The sequence below is a fragment of the Schistocerca cancellata genome, chromosome 3 (assembly GCF_023864275.1).
Source record: "Schistocerca cancellata isolate TAMUIC-IGC-003103 chromosome 3, iqSchCanc2.1, whole genome shotgun sequence".
Taxonomy (NCBI): Eukaryota; Metazoa; Arthropoda; class Insecta; order Orthoptera; family Acrididae; genus Schistocerca; species Schistocerca cancellata.
In genome coordinates, this window is record NC_064628.1 from 19,000,300 (window position 1) to 19,018,547 (window position 18,248).

An 18,248-nucleotide genomic window follows, 5' to 3' on the forward strand; every position below is an offset into this window, starting at 1 on the left:
TCTGCCCATCTTGTGCACCTATCTATGGCCGGTAACAAATATCTGTAACCCTCTGATTGTGGGATAGGTCCAACCAGGTCCACGTGAATATGTGAAAATCTAGCAGAGGTACCTTGAAAATCTCCAATACCAGTACGCACATGTCGTCCTACTTTACTTTGTTGACAAGGAATGCAGGAACGTACCCAAAGGTGCGCGTCTCTTTTCATAGAAGGCCACACACAGCGGTCTGTCAGCAGCTTGATTGTAGCGTTGGCTCCTGGGTGCGATAGTGTGTGGACACCATCGAATGCCGTCTTGCGTAATATTTTTGAAATGAATGGTCTTGGTCCGCCTTGAGAAAAGTCACACCACAGCTTCAGCTTGGAGTTAGGCACCAGAATTTGCTCGAACCTCAGATCTGTAGACGGGTCGTTTAACAGCTGTCGTAGCGCTGCATCCTTGGTCTGTTCCACTGCAATCCCGCAAATACGTGAAAAATAGTCAGCAACTAAATTTTCTGCCCCTCTTAAATGGCGTATATCTGTCGTGAACTGACTTATGAACTCAATATAACGGAACTGTCTTGGTGAGCACTTATCACTGGTGTTCATAAAAGCCGATGTTATGGGTTTGTGGTCTGTAAACACAGTCACTGGTCTAGCCTCTATTTGTGGGCGGAAGTATCGAATTGCTTCGTAGATCGCGAACAATTCTCTGTCATACGCGCTCCACTTCTGTTGTGCAGTCTGTAACTTTTAGAGAAAAACGGTAGTGGTTGCCATTGCCCTTCTACACGCTGTGCAGGGCCGCCCCTATTGCTGATTGGTTCGCGTCTACAACAATAGCTAGCTGTGCGTAGTGAACTGGGTGAGCGAGCAACACTGCTATGCGAAGGCTTGCTTGAAGATCATTAAATGCTTTGTCCATTTCTTGTGTCCACTTAATTATTCGTCGACCTTTGGCGTCGCGTCCCTTCAGTGCGTCAGTGAGTGGTGCTTGCACCGTAGCCGTTGCTGGCAGATGGCGTCTATAAAAATTTATTGCTCCCATGTATCGTCCTCTTGGTAGTTTGTCAGTTTCGGAAGGGCCTGTATCGCCGCGATCTTCTCTGGCAGAGGCAATATACCTTCTGATGACACAATATGGCCAAGGAAAGTGACTTGGTTCTTTTGCATGACGTATTTATTTTCGTTTAAAACGACTCCGTAGTCAGATAGACGCTTGCGAAGTTGACACAGATGCTGTTCATGTGTTTGACTATCCGGAGAGAAGACCAAGATGTCATCAAGATAAGCAAAGCAAAATGTTAATCCCTTAATCACTTCGTCCATAAAACGCTGCCAAGTCTATGCCGCGTTCTTAAGGCCAAAAGGCATAAACAAAAACTCGAATAATCCAAATGGTGTAATCACTGCTGTCTTCTGAATATCTCTTGGAGCCACCGGTATCTGGTTGTATGCTTTCTTGCAATCGAGGATGCTAAAAATTTTCGCGCCGGCCAAAGCACATGTGAAGTCCTGTATATTAGGTCTGGGTATCTATCTGGAATGGTCCTTGAGTTTAATGCTCGGTAATCCTCACACGGTCTCCATGATCCATCTTTCTTACGTACTAAGTGTAGGGGTGAAGACCACGGATTGTCTGACCGGCGAATTATTCCCGACGGTAACATTTCCTCGAATATCGCCTTTGTTTCTGTCAATCTGTCTGGTGCGATTCTACGTGCTCGTCGTGAAACTGGTTGCCCTGGCGTGGTACGAATATAGTGAACCGTAGTATGTTTAAATTCTTTTGTCTGTCAGAACATCTCCGATTCTTCTCTTCGCCATGTAGCTCTTCGGCTTCAGAGTTGCCAATCGCCTGTAGCTTCTTACAAATTGTATGCCCTTTAGTGCTTGATATTGCACTGTTGTCTGTCAGATTTAACAAACGTTTTCCTTGTAAGTCGACCGCCAACTCGAAATGTGCCAGAAAATCAGCGCCCAAAATAGGTTCTGATATACCAGCTATCACAAAAGACCAGGTAAACTGGAAAAACCTACATCAATCTTGCACACTTTACATCTGTACGTGTTAATCATCGAGTTATTCACTGCCTTCAAACGTGGCTGTATGTCTTTTTCGTTGTGTGGCGCATGGCTGACAGGAAGCGAACTAATGTCAGACCCGGTATCCACCAAAAACCTTGTACCCGTAAGAACGTCTGATACATACAATCTTTTCGAAGCAGGAGGCATATATATTGACGATTGCTGTCGCTGACATGAAAACACTGCACTGTTTCTGTGCATACTTGGTTGTCTGAGTAGGCGCACGGTGATGTACATCTTGTAGCATCTCTCCCAAAACGTTTATGGTACCACACACCTTACGTTCGTCCTCTTGTTGACTTCGTGTTTCACGCCTAGCCCGGTCTCTCTTGCGCTTAAAGGTAACTTGTGGTCGCTGTAGCGTGCGTAGCTGCGTTCGCAAATCCTCTATTGCAGTTTTTAAATCTCTAATTTCGTTTGAACTTTTTGGTGTTTGTCGCGTTGCGACCGCGGCACAGTTTACTGTTATATCGTCAGTTTGGTCTTGCTGGTAATGGTAGTTACCGTACGTGGCATCTGTCGACGTCATTGCGACTGTAGCAGTAGGCTCGTGCGTCTCGCAGATTCTGTCTGCAGCGAGCAGCAGTTTGTCAACTGATCTTTCGTCGTATATAGCTACTGTAGTTCTTAATTGCGTTGGTAGCTGTTGTTGCCGTACGTGGAGTAACAGTCTATCAGAGACTGTCGAACTATCTACCAGGCTGCGTAAATGACGCCAGTATTCTGATGGGGTCCTATCTCCCCGTTTCTCTTGATACAGTACTTGTTTGACTCTGATGTCGACTGACTTCACACACCGAGAAATTAATTCTTCTTTCAGTCTACAGTATGCTCCTTCTGTGGGCGGGTTCACTATAATATCAGATATCAAAGCCGAGGTCTGATGGTCCAAATTACTTATCACCAAGGTGAACTTCTCGTGATCATTGACTATTCTTTGTTGTAAAAATATATTTTTCCATTATCGCGAACCATGTGTATGGCTGAGAAGGCATGAATGGGGGCGCTCGTAATTGCAACCGTTGAGTTGGTGAAGCCGGCCGCGGTGGTCTAGCGGTTCTAGGCGTTCAGTCCGGAGCCGCACGACTGCTACGGTCGCAGGTTCGAATCCTGCCTCGGGCATGGATGTGTGTTATGTCCTTAGGTTAGTTAGGTTTAAGTAGTTCTAAGTTCTAGGGGCTGATGACCATAGATGTTAAGTCCCATAGTGCTCAGAGCCATTTGAACCATTTTTTTGAGTTGGTGAAGCCTTGAAACCAGCGGGTAGTTCCATTGCTGTTACTTGCTGTGGTTGTGCTGCAGTAGTCCCAGTTGCCTTGTTGGTGTGTGCAATGGTTATTGAACCAACGTCATTCCTTTGGTCCGGTATATGCTTGAAGTTCATATCTTTCGAAATATGCAACTGTAGAGTTTCTATCTCATTCTGAAGCCTATGAATTTCTTCCGTTATCGAACCGTATCGTTTGCCGTCGTCGTCCATTGCTTTTGCAGTTAATGTTCGACGTAGCTAACGAATGGTTTAAAGTTCCTTAAGCGGAGGTCACCATTTATGTAGGCCACTTGCCTACAACAAATAATTGCATAGCCGTCCGGTATAATGTGTTGACGAAAAAATATTTATTCGAAAAAACTCACAATGAGAAGAAACTAAAAAACAACAGAGAAGTAACAAGAACTAGGATACTCTATAGTCTTACGGCAAAGATAAAAAAAAACAACACATGACCAGAAAAAAAAACTCTCGTGCACTTTTGAAATCACTTTGCACCAGACATGAATAATATCACTGCCGCATGGGCTTTAAATTTAGCATTGTCAGTGAAGCATCCACCAGGATGCTAGTGTTGAAGAAAGACTAGCAAGTGGTGATCCAGGAATTAATCAACAAGATGAGGCTTGTAAGAAACATGATATTACTTATTGAGATCATAATGATTTAGAATCTAGATACCAAGTTGATAAAGAACTTCAATTAGCTGCAAAAGAAAGAATGCATGCAAGTGATGATTAGGAGAAATACTTGTAGCAATACTAGTTAGAGGAAGAATGTATGCAAAACGAAAATTAGGAATGGGCTTAGGCATGGATAACAATGGATAGGGCATATAAAAATTTCATCTTATTAAATTTTTAATCTGTATAAATGAACAACTTTTCGATAGATTATACTTTGCTTCCAAGTGGCAAAACCAAGCCAAAAGCGGTTAAATTAAAGTTGAATAATGAACAGTTAAATGTGATTGAACCATTTTTGACTGATGTTAAAAAGAAAAAGAAAGATAAGAAAACTGGTAGAAATTTACTTGTTACATTAGCTATTCCTGTTGTGAAGAAAAATTATTGAATATCTAAGAAAAAGAAGGAAGGAAAAGTACTAACAAAACACAAAGGTGGATTTCTACCATTACTTTTGGTTGCATCACCATATCTAGCAACTATTGGTTCACTCGCTGGAGGATCTGCAACAATTGGGAATGTAGTAATAAACAAGAAGAAATCCGATAAAGAATTAGAAGAACAGAAAAGACATGATCAAGCAATGGAGAAGAAAGCTGGCGTTGGACGCAATCCTAAGCCTGCTTCAGCAGGCACTGGCGCTAGACTGAAGAAAGCAAAAAACATTTTGAAGAGCTGATCGAAAAATTTAACAGTCCTTTATCTAATTTTGACATAGAAAAACCTACTAAACAATCTAAATGAAACATTTTCGTGGTGTATACATGATTGATGAACGATCAAGTCATCCAAAAGAATATGAATGTGGAATAGTTAATATACATACATCTGATCATCCTGGTATTCATGGGACTTGTTAATATAAAGCGAAAAATTTAAGATTTGTTTTCGATTCTTTTGGTGGTAATATACCAAAACAACTAGTTAACTATTTGGGAATAAAATGAACTATACTACAACACTGAGAGAATATAACATTTCGATTGAAGTAATATGTGGTCATTTGTGTCTATTTGTTTTAAATTTCTTACGCGAATTATAAGTGAATGATATTTTTAAACTAATAAATGGACATTTTTGTGAATAAAATCAACACTGATGAGGAGCCACCATAAGATCTAAGCTCATTGGAATCAAGAATTAAAAGAGAATTAGGGCCAAATTTAGCGAATTTAATCAAACAATTCCAGAAATAATTATGGGGCATTTTTAGAATAACTAAAACTTTAATTGATTTTAGAGGCAGACGATTAGTAGACATAAAAGATCCAGTAAATGATTATGATGCTGTTACTAAACAGTACTTAGAGAAGGAACGTGTTACAAAACCTGAATACACAAGCATTCTAACACAGTTCAATAACTATGTCAACACTATACAGTTTAATGAAAAAATTAATCAGATTCATCAAGATAACTACTACACTATAAACAATTTCTTTACAAAAAAGGAATTAGAAAAAGCTTTTTCGGATTATTTCTCAAAAACAGATCCGTCTGCATCGACAGGTGAGCAAATTTAAATACATAAATAATTGAATATTTAATCAATACAGTATATTCGTCCAATCTTCGTTTTGAACCAGCAGTTGCTGCTGTAGCTGGTGGCAGAAGGCCTATTATCATTTTCCAATCTTGAAATGATTGGCAAATTTGCATTTCAGAATAATAGTTCGACAGTTTGGTTAGTTTAAGAAATTCAGATGTTAACATATATTTCTTAGCTTTAGTATAGACAACATATTTCAATTTGGATGTAGGTCTACAACGAATTCTAGGTAACATTTCATGATTCTTAAGATCATTACGAAGTTGGTCGATGGGTCCCCTCCAGGCATCAAGATATACAGTAACAGGTGGTGAATGTATAATTTTATTATCATGCAGAAGCAAGTAATCATCTACACCAGGTGCTTTATCTGAAACTTTGGCATCCCAATGTATAGAATCATTTTTCTCCTTCTTGTGTTCATCACTCCACTTCCGAATAAATTCTTGTGGATGCTGTAGAAACAGTAAATTCACTGGCATTTCTGGCTTTTTGTTGTTTGCAAATGATAATGTACGGCGTACACCGAATGTCCCATATTTTCCTTACCACACTAGAAAGCATAATATAATTATAGGTATTTGATAAGTTTTACCCTTAGCAACAATGACACCATTAACATGGTAATGGGTGGGTAACTGTTCCTCTCGTCCATGGACCTAAAGTCGATAAAGTTGCTGGGCTAGAAAATTTGAACAGTCGTGACATCATTGCTTATCAGACATTTCACATCGCAGAGGTTTACAATAGAGTTATTGGTAAATCATATTACTTGTCATCAATGCCGTTGGTTCTGAGGACTATGAATCATTGTAAAATAAATGAATTTGAATCTGCATCAGTCTGGGTAAATGGTACTGAAAACTGTAAAAAAAAATTAATGTCGTCAGTGATCTCACACATTATTATAGAAATTAAATAAATTTTTCCCCTTCTATTATCCTTACCAAAAAAACTACACACTGATCTTGCCAAAAGCCGAGAAGCGATTCTTCTTAGTGTTGTAGCTCTCTGGAGCACTCTGGGATGCACTCTATGTGAGCCGTGACTTCAGTCATTATGCAACCGCTTACCTCTCTGTGTTTACAAACAGATGCCCAATCGCGCATGCTGTTAGAGAGACTACAGCACACATATGGGATTACACAACTCTGCACTTAGTAGTTCTTGGCTGACACTGTGGATCAAAATTCTCTAAGTGTACATTGAGTATCGGGGGCTCAAGGATGCAACACTTTGTCTATATAAGTAATGAATCTGCATCTGGTAAGGAGGAGTCAGTCTTTGGGCAGCCACTTGAGCAACAGCATTGGACCACACACACAGAACATGCCACAATATTATAGGAGGAGAAGGTGTACACGCCTTACAGGTTGTAAAGCAATAGACAATATTTCAATTAATACTGAGATGATAATCTTTTCGAAATAACTTCATCTAGTCAATCAATAAGAGTAAATAAGTCAAGTTTTCTGACTCTAACATTGAAAGATTCTGTTAGAACTGTACCAGTTCATGTTAAGTTAATTATATTTGCTGAAATAATTTAAGCCTTATTAAATATTTATTCTATATAAATGGAGAATCATGTTTCGCATTAACTCCTTAAGGACAATCACATTTATTGCTTGAAGGGTAAAAAATTTAGTGAACACACAATCCACACAGAGTAACAACAAAAATGAAAGACAAAGAATCGAAGGTCTTTATACAATATGTAAAACCAAATAGAGTAAATTTGTTAAAATTTTTTTGTAGATAGTGAAGGTCTGAATAATATTCATGAAGAAATAATTAATGAATTACATAAACCGATGAGGAGAAATTTTAAAAGAAAAAGGTTGTCTTTCTTGGTATAGACGATTTATGGCAAGCTGATCTATTCAAAACGGACTTAGGTAATCTGAAAGGAATTTAAAAAATAAATTGAGGATACAAATATTTATTAACTCTTATCAATGTATTTTCAAAATTTTCTTGGGCTGTTCCTGTTAAAGATAAAACAGGTAAGAATGTGGCTGATGCTGTTGAAAAAAATTTCATAGTAAGAAAGCCAAAAACTTTACAAGCAGATAATGGCAAAGAATTCTACAACAAACAATTTCACGACCTGATGAAAAAATATAACATTAATCACTATTCATACTTTACTGAATTAAAAGCATCTGTTGTTGAACGATTCAATAGAACATTGAAAGAGAAGATGTGGAAAACTTTAGTCAACAAGGAAATTTGCAAATGGGTGGACTTAGTTAAAAATCTAGTTGATGAATACAACATCACAAAACATTCAACTATAAAAATAAAACCGATAGAGGTTAACAAGAAAAATTTAAAGATGGGCACCATTGTAACGAATCAAAAAGCGAAATTTAAGAATGGTGACAAGGTGAGAATTAGCAAACAGAAAGGACTTTTTGGGAAAGGATATACTGCCAATTGTCAACAGGAATTTTCGAAACTGAAGATGTTATTCCTTCGGATCCAATCACATACAAATTCAGAGACATCGAAGGAAATTTTTATGAACAAGAACTACAGAAAACAAAATATCCAGATGTATATCTTGTTGAAAAAGTTTTGAGAAAGAAAGGAGATACAGTTTATGTTAAATGGTTGGGTTTCAATAAATCACACAACAGTTGGTAAAATAAAGATAATGTAGTATTATAAACTGTTGGTGATTAACTGATCTGCAGAGTACAAATAATTGACCTCTGCATTTTTGTCTCAATGTAAGTGTAACCGATGGCTACTCTTCAATTCTATATAATTTTTTAAAACACTATTAAAATTTTTGTCTATTAAATGGCTACACTAAGAATGAATAAGCTAGCACTTTCATTCTTTCTAGCCATATGTTATCCAAATGCAGATACATCAACATTCATAAATCAATAAACTGATGCAAATGTGAATTATTTATACGATCACAAAGGAGACAAACTTTGTATTGTTTATAAATACTTCAAAAAACAGCTATCGATTTTTCCTATCCTTCATGCTACGTGATAATAAACCTTCTTTCATGTTACCATGCTGACTTTTTTCAACTAAATTCTTTTTGGTCTGCAGCGGGAAAATTTTACCCTTTGAAATTCCATACTAAAAATCCAGACTCTGAAAATCCATAGTGGACAAAATATCTTTTTGATCTGCATAAGGCATTTTGGATCTCGTAACTAAAGGATACCATCCCAGTTCATTAATAAATTTTGTGTGTGGACGAATATTTTGTGTGCGGACAAATATTTTAATAGCGTCATTTCACCACTATTCAAATTTTCATATGTTTTACAATGATTACAAACACTTGCTTACCATTGTACATCAGCTTGTTGTTGGCGTCCATTTATTAAAGTTCGACCGCAGGAACAGTTAGAATCTCAACATAAAAATTCTTTCTCTCCTCATTAATTTCATCAACAATATCATTTGACTGATCACATAATTTCTCAGCAAAGTATGATAGGCTGTTGAAGTGAATATTGTATATTTCTTTTCTTTTGTCTACTCTGTGTACACCAAAATAAATCTTGAACATTTGCTCTACTAAGTCGTAATCTGTACCTTTGTATTTTCTGACATAAAATAATTTATTGTCTTTAGGTCTTCCACTATTATAGATCAATAATCATCCTGACAGATGAGTTTCAGATAATACACCACCAACTTTAATATAATTTTTCATGGCATAGTGTTTTGATGTTGCAATGTATATAATTTGTTCTTTTTCCATCTCTACTACATCAGAAATTACACCTCTTAAGTGAAGGCATTTTTTTCCTTTTCTTTTAATTCTATTGATTGCTGTTCGATAATTTTTTGAGATTGAATGGCTTTATTTTCTTTTACATACTCAGCATAATCACAGAATATTTCTTCAAGAGCAATATAGAAATCTTTAATTTCATTAGCTATCTTAGTTCTCAAACTCATTACAAGTTTTTTAAAGTTTTTAATCGGCGCTGAAATCCATGCTTTTTTTTATTATTTGGTGTTATCTGTTTAGCTTCATTTTGAGTATATTCGTATTGTAGAGCAAGAGGATCGTTATATTTTATTTCGGTGTAATTATTTAAGGATTGTACTAAATTCCTTTTAATGATGAGGTAATCTTCAGCTGATGGCACCACATTGGCTGAAATTCCATACTTAATAAAGCATAAATTGTCGATTTCATAAAAACATCCTTTTTATTAAATAAAGGAATCCAAATGTCATTTAACCAACTTCCTAAACTTAATTCATACTTCCTTTACTAGTGACAACTGCCAGTTTATGTGGAATGAAAAAAAAAACATTAGTAATTTTTCAGGGGTGACGCTCTGCATGCCTGCAATTTTTGTGACAGACGTGGTAAAGAACAAATACTGTTGTTTAAGATCTGCAGGGGGAGAATATTCTCCTTCGAAAAAGTTGGTGAATCGCCCAGAGAGACGAGCACCATTGATAAAATAGTATGCGAGGGGAAGGAACATATCTTCAGATAATGAATATTATAAGCAACAGGTCGATTAATAAGTAACTGTAATTTTAACTTCTTTATGTGTAATCTGTTCTTTACTACTTTTCATTGTTTTAGTTCTTTGAAGCAATTCCAAATCTTTGTGATGTTAATGTGATGTTCAACTTTTATTTGATGCAACAATTCTGATCTAGTTAAACTTAAATTATTTTCAGTTATGCAATCATCAAGAGCTAGATTTATTTTCTCCTTCATTTCTTCTGGATAAATAACTCCTCTACTTCGGGCGTTATCGGGTCTAAAAAGTACATTTCCTGTAAGAGATTTTTAGTTAAATCATTAATGAAATGGAAAGGCTCGTTTATGTTTTTAATCGTAAATTTAGCACTCTTGAGCAGTTTTGTGTGATGTAAAACGAAGATTTCCTTGTCCTTTTCATCTCTGAAGTTGTCTAATACTCGTAAATCATCTTTTCTGTTTTATGAATATCATATACTTTATTGTAAAAACAGATATAGAATTTATCTTGCTCATTGTGTGAAGAATTGAAATTCAAGTTTCGAATAGACAAATTCCACTGTTTTTCCAACTTTAAAGTTGTTGATTAAGGAGTACCTTTCTGATGTAATTATGTAAATGTATGCACTTTTTGTTTGACTTTGTCAATAAAAACTTTCATACTCATTTTGAATTCTTTCATTCTTTTGTTTTCCTCTTTCAATTCGTCTTTCTCTTTTGAGTCGAACGAGAGTCTGTTTTGAAATAGTTGGCGAGTTGCTCCTTCTTTTTTATTGTTTGTTGCAGTTTATATTCGCCGAATTTTTGAATCGAAGGAAGAACTTCATGAGTGACCCATTTTCTAAACACGTTTGCTTCTTCTTTTTATATTTTCAAATTAAAAAAATAAAGACCTCCATCATTGATAAAAACTGAAGATTTTTCGTTGTCTCTTGAGGGTGTCTGAGACACTCTTTAAATCTTCAAACATTTTACTGTCATCTACATCCACATTTTCTCTAATTTCCTGTTTTGTGTCTTCTAATATTTCAGCAGAATCTTTTGCTTTGAACCATGGATTATTCTCTTTATCAATTATTACAAGCACTTGTTTCTTGTTGTTTGTAAGCTTGTTGTTCATGAGGTCTACAATCGACTCCATTTTATACAGAATGAAAATACAGTAAATTTCTTTGGCGTCATGGTCTGTTAATTATTCAGGTGCCTGGAATTCCATCTGCAATTTCCTTAAGAGTGTGTTATTATATACCATAATTTGTTTTTCGTGAAATGTGCATTGTACTAAAAACTCATAAATGAAATAAAAAACACACAGTAGAAATACTAGTGATAGAAGGAAAATTAAGAACGTTAATACTTTATCTATATATTTAACAAGCCCACAGCAACATGCAAGAGGATTCATTTATTAAGGAGTAATTTTAACCCTTTCAGACCTGATTTTTTATTTACTCATAAAAAATCTGACATCATTTTTACAGTATGGTGAGTCTCCTGACAACATTTTTGTAAGAAAAAATTTCGTGTGGTCTCTAGTTTTCTAGATATTTAATGTACACAAATGTGTTCATCAGGTCTTGAGCTTCATTCATGTCATACATTAAGGAGGTTAACAGTATGAATCAATTATGCCACTATTTATTTCACTTTAAAACAGAGGAAACAATAAAAATAATTCCATATTACAATCTTATTTAAAAAACAATGGTCAACACCTGATTTTAGCATTTAGTATGAAACTGCAAAAAACAGTTCGTGTCCTTTTGGAGACACAAATGTGTTTTACATTTTCTGCACTGAATTCTTGAACACCCTGTACATTTTGGAAATTTGCGACTTGGAGCTCTTACATCATGAAAAGGCAAATGGTCAACAGAATCAAACTCTCCTCTTTTTCTTGGTGTGATTCTCATGTCTGAAGCCAGTCCTTCTTCATACAGATGCCCCCTCTTCTTTTCAGTCATTTTCTTTTAGCACAGTATCAATCCATCTGCTGCCCTGATACGAAAGGAAGAAGGCCCATTTGCTTCTTCTTTGGGATGGACAGGTTGTCTGCATCTCGTCTGTATTTCCAACTTTGCACAATGGCAAAGTCAACAGCGTGAAGAATCATACGCAAGGCCATTTTCGAGATCTGATGAAAACTATGTAGCAGCTTATCAATTGATCAAATAGATCCACACTACCCATTGCATGATTATATTTTCTCACAATTTCAAGGTCTTTCTACTTTCACATATTTATGGTGCTTTTTGTCCCAAAGCTCAACTTCATCCAGTGAGCCTTTACCAACAAAGTTTGAGCACAATACAATTGGCCTATTGTCTAACCATTTACACATGGTAATTTCATCAGCACTAGTGATTTTTTCATAGTAACCTCTGGTTTGTTTCATTATTGTTTTATCATCTGAAAAAGGCAAGTTCTTTCCAAATCTGTTTTGATGGACAGTACCTGCTGCATTGATGCCTTGAGATTTCAGAACTTGAAACAGGAGGACCTAATCCAAATTTTTTTACAGCATGCAGTATTTAGTTCAGTTGTAGCGCCTTGATCCAAAAGGAAATCATGAAACTTAAGTTTGGAAAGTAGGAGACGAGATACTGGCAGAAGTAAAGCAGTGAGTACCGGGTGTGAGTCGTGCTTCGGTAGCTCAGATGCTAGAGCACTTGCCCGTGAAAGGCAAAGGTCCCGAGTTCGAGTCTCGGTAGGGCACACAGTTTTAATCTTCCAGGAAGTTTCATTGATCCATTCTGTTATTTAACCATCGCTGGAGTTTGCATGGCTATTTACAGATCCAAATATTTACCGAAAAATACAATCGCTGTATTGAATAAAGAACAGAAAGAGAATTATAATAAGAATCCATAGCTTGGTTAAGCAGTAACAACATTCAACAAGCTCTTAAAGGTGGTAAAGTGAGAATAGCTGGTGCAAAAGTAGATGGGTTTGGTAAAGAAACTAATACTGTTTATCAATACCATGGCTGTTATTAACAATAAAAATAAGGAGACAATAGATGACATTTATCAAAAGACTTTGAGAAGAAGTCCAGAAATACGAAATGCTGGATACAATCTGGTAGAGATGTGGGAATGTGATTGGATGAACTCAGCAGAATATAAAAGGCTTAAGAAATTAAAGCAGTTGCCTGAAATTGTTGAACTGTTGAATCCAAGAGACACTTTTTGTGGTGGTCGAACAAATGCAATAAAATTAAGAGATAAAGCAGATGGTGTTAGCTCAAAAGTAAAATATATTGATGTATGTAGTATTTATCCTGTGTAATTTCATGATTTTTATCCTGAACAACATCCGAGAAAAGTATATAGAATAAAATATTATTCTAAAAAATGGTACAGTTTAATAAAATGTTAAGTATTGGCTCTTAGAGGATTGTATCACCCTGTTTTGCCTGTACATATGCAAATCGATAAAAATGGAAAACTGTTGTTTCCTTTGTGTGTCAAATGTGGTCAAGAAAAAATAGATAAGTGCAATCACAGCGATGATGAAACAAGTTTTATTGGAACTTGGGACGACTGATGAAGTGAAGAAAGATGTAGAAAAAGGATATGAAATTTTAAATGTGTATGATGTTTGGGATTTTAAAAATAAAAAAGGTTCAAATGGCTCTGAGCACTATGGGACTCAACTGCTGAGGTCATTAGTCCCCTAGAACTTAGAACTAGTTAAACCTAACTAACCTAAGGACATCACAAACATCCATGCCCGAGGCAGGATTCGAACCTGCGACTGTAGCGGTCTTGCGGTTCCAGACTGCAGCGCCTTTAACCGCACGGCCACTTCGGCCGGCCAAAAATAAAATCAATATGTTATTTGAAAATTATGTGAAAGATTTTCTGAAAATAAAACTCGGAACCAGTCAATATAATTTCGAGTCTGCTGAAGAGTATATCAAAACAGTTAAAGTGAAGTTGGATATTGACTTGGATCATAACAGAAAAAAGGAAAATCTGGGAAAACCAGCTGTTGCTAAGATACGTCTTAATTCATTATGGGGAAAATTTGGGCAAAGGCAAAATATGAATCAAACAGAATAGGTAACCAATTTACAGCACTTTTATGAGATACTGCTGGATGACCAATTAGATAACTTAGATATCAATTTTATTACAGAGCAGATGGTTCAGATGAGATATAATTTCAAGGTTTATTAGATGGAAAAAAACACAGCTACAAATATTTTTATAGCTGCATTCACTACATCAAATGCAAGATTCAGATTATATGATATGTTAGATAAACTAGGAGAATCTGTTATATATTTTGATATCGATTCTGTAGTATATATTGATGATGGTGAAAATACTGTGGAAACAGGCTGTACGATAGGCGAATGGATTGATGAAATGGGAAATAACTGGATTACAGATTGGGCATCAACAGGCCCAAAAAGTTACTGTTATGAGAAAAATGATAAAAAGACAGAGATGAAGGGAATGGGCTTCACTCTAAACAACAGGAATATTCAAAAGTTGAACGGTGAATCCATGATATGGCTAATTGAGAGTGAAGTGGAAGAAAAGATACAGTTAGAGTACAATCAGATAACTAGAGATCATGAAACAAAAAATCAGGTCAACAAATAGGTTAAGAAAGAGTTCTCATTTCAGTATGATAAAAGAGTGGTTCTAGAAAATTTTGCTGCAGTGCCTTATGGCTATTGAATCTCTTGTAATGAAAAAATAAACTTCATACCACATTCTTTATACAAATAATATAAAGTAGTTAGTTGCGTTTTGTTGTATTCTGTGCTGTCTAAGTTTTTGGTTATAGAGTGAGATACTTTAAAAATAATGAATAATCTTTCAAATATTTTTTGTAGTTCTGTTAAGAAATTATTAATAGACAAATTAGAATCAACTATTTGCTTTACAGTCATAAAATAGAGAGAACTGGAGTTTTCTAATTCCTCCCATATTTCTATATCAGTTTCCTCATAGCTATAAAAGTTCTTTTCATGTTTTTCTCCATAAATTCTCTTTAATACATTAACACGTTCAGTATGATTCTGACTTTTCAAGTGTTCTATAATTAATGATGGTTTAAAATATTCTTTGCAAGAATTACACTTAACATGTTTCTCTCTAGGATTGTTACTTCTCTCAACAAAGATGTCAAATTTAAATTCGTCCCACACATTAGTCATATTTATAAAGATTAAAAATTTAAAAACTTATTAAAATTTTGTTCTACATAAATGGACGCTCTACTGAAGAAGCTCAATAATGAATGCAATTCTAGTTTGTTTAAAAAGATTAATGAGTTAGAAGAAAATAAACTTTATTATATTACAGGCTGTGAATATTTAAAAACTAGAAATGGGGGGAAAGATTGCATGTAACTCGTTGGAAAATTCATAGCTACTTTACTAAACAGATACAACACATTAATTAGTGGTTGGGACTTTCAGTATTTTGAAGAAGGTGACATTAAGCTAAAATATAAAGGAAAGAAGAAGATTAAAAATAAAGATTACGAATTTCATGTTCTGGAGTTCGTTGTGTGACTTTTGGGTGCGTTGGTTTGCACACTCAAGTGATTCGTTTATAAAAAATGTCATTAAGTAAGTTTCTAGTGTGCTCAACCTACCCGTTTATAACAAAATGAAAAATGTCAATAAATTACCTGCGAGTGCGCTCAGTCCGCCCACTTACTACTTAAACGATTTACTTCCTTTCTTCCATTTGTCTCCTGCCATTTGACTACCCTATTGCATTCTTTCTGTTCATATGTCTAAGCATTTTCTGAGAGAGAATTATCGGGGATGGCTGCAAACCAGTTGGAAGAGAGCAGCATATCGTTGGTGAATTTAAATAAAAATAATTATTCATTTGTTTAAATATTAATTTACAGCTTCGTATCACTTACTAACTTTACAAATCAACCAAAAATTGTTCTGTAACACCAGAAGTACGAAAAATTCATATTTAAGTAAATAAACACAGTACATGAATTAAGAATATACAGGGTGTTTTGAAAAGATTGACCTGGTTTTGGGCAGTAATAATTACAAAACGTGGGACTCGCCGGCAGGGAAATCCGTTTTTTTATTTTCTTAGTGGACGTGTCCAAGGTTTTAAGAAAATCGCCTTAGCTGTCATTCAATACGTTTTCTCAGTTTGCAGTCTCTCACAAGTAAGATAACGTCTGCTTAACGGAAAGCGTCTTGTGTGCTGTAGTTTTCAAAGAGTCAGTCAGTGATTTCGGCCCAGCGTGCTTTTGTCGCCGTTTTGGCATTGATTCGCCTGCACCCAAAAACATTCGTCGCTGGTTTCGTCAATTTGAAGAGACAGGTTGCTTGAGCAAAAGTAAGAGACCAGATGATAGTATTGTGGAAGGAATCCGGCAGACGTCTGAGCGGAGCCCACGGAAGTCTACTCGCCACGATTCCGCTGACTTCATTTTCCAATAGGATGGAGCTCCATCACAATGGCACAACAACGTGCGTTAGTTTCTCAATGCCGCTCTGCCTCAACGCTGGACAGGGCGCACGGGACCCCCATACACTGCTCTGCATTCTTGGTTTCCGAGGTCGCCATACGTGAAGGAAAATGTGTTCATATCTCCTCTAGCTCGTGACATGCAAGAAGTCAAGAACAGAATAACAGCCGCCATAACTTCTGTAAAAGCAGATACATTGTGTAAAGTTCATGATGAATTTAGCAATTCTCTGGATTTTCCTCGTGCTGTTGCTGCTGGACACATAGATCATTTTTAATAGCTTAAACTTTAAGATTTTGAGTATTTTGCAATTAATCCCATGTTTGTAGTATGTTTTTATCAATAAATATTGAGTTTTGAAATCAGATTATTCTTTTTGAAACACTGTGTACTTCATTTGACAAATACAGTTTTCCCCCTGTATCTCTTTGACATAAGATACGTTATTTCTGTTGAGAGAGGCTGGCTCAGTAGCTCAGAAACGAGTGGATGCCACTTTCGTCTGTCCCCGTGTTCTGTGCCTCTGACTGCCCACTGCCACTGGTGGCCGTTGTCTGGGGCGTGGCGCCACCATCTGGAACCTCCGTGGCAAAACTGTGGCTCAAACTGCTCCTTTCTCTCTTCTGGCCAAAAAACATAACTTCTTCTGATATTCTCAAGTTCTCAACTGCCAGGAGGAAAGTGCACACCTGAAAAATAACATCAGTCTTTAGCGTATAAACGCATCACTGTATTAGTGTAATAAAAAGTCTCACTGTAAATGTTTGTACTACTGTCATGTACAAATAGTGTTTCAAAATAAGGTGCATTCTTACAGCTGATAGATGAATGTTTTGCGCTAATAAACTGGAGGTAGACTAGTGTGAGTAGCATAGCTAAAAAATTTGTAGTTTGATCTCCCTAACAGCGCGTATTTTAAAATTAATTTCGTTGTGGTGTTTGAAACATTCCTGATGTAATAACTGTTTCATTGGTTCACGGTTGTCGCGTCGGATAACGTTGTGAAACTCCGCTTCGTCCGAACAGGCCTCGAAAGCCCCAACTCTACCGACCGAGCCGCTGTTTCTAAGTCAAGTACACTCCTGGAAATTGAAATAAGAACACCGTGAATTCATTGTCCCAGGAAGGGGAAACTTTATTGACACATTCCTGGGGTCAGATACATCACATGATCACACTGACAGAACCACAGGCACATAGACACAGGCAACAGAGCATGCACAATGTCGGCACTAGTACAGTGTATATCCACCTTTCGCAGCAATGCAGGCTGCTATTCTCCCATGGAGACGATCGTAGAGATGCTGGATGTAGTCCTGTGGAACGGCTTGCCATGCCATTTCCACCTGGCGCCTCAGTTGGACCAGCGTTCGTGCTGGACGTGCAGATCGCGTGAGACGACGCTTCATCCAGTCCCAAACATGCTCAATGGGGGACAGATCCGGAGATCTTGCTGGCCAGGGTAGTTGACTTACACCTTCTAGAGCACGTTGGGTGGCACGGGATACATGCGGACGTGCATTGTCCTGTTGGAACAGCAAGTTCCCTTGCCGGTCTAGGAATGGTAGAACGATGGGTTCGATGACGGTTTGGATGTACCGTGCACTATTCAGTGTCCCCTCGACGATCACCAGTGGTGTACGGCCAGTGCAGGAGATCGCTCCCCACACCATGATGCCGGGTGTTGGCCCTGTGTGCCTCGGTCGTATGCAGTCCT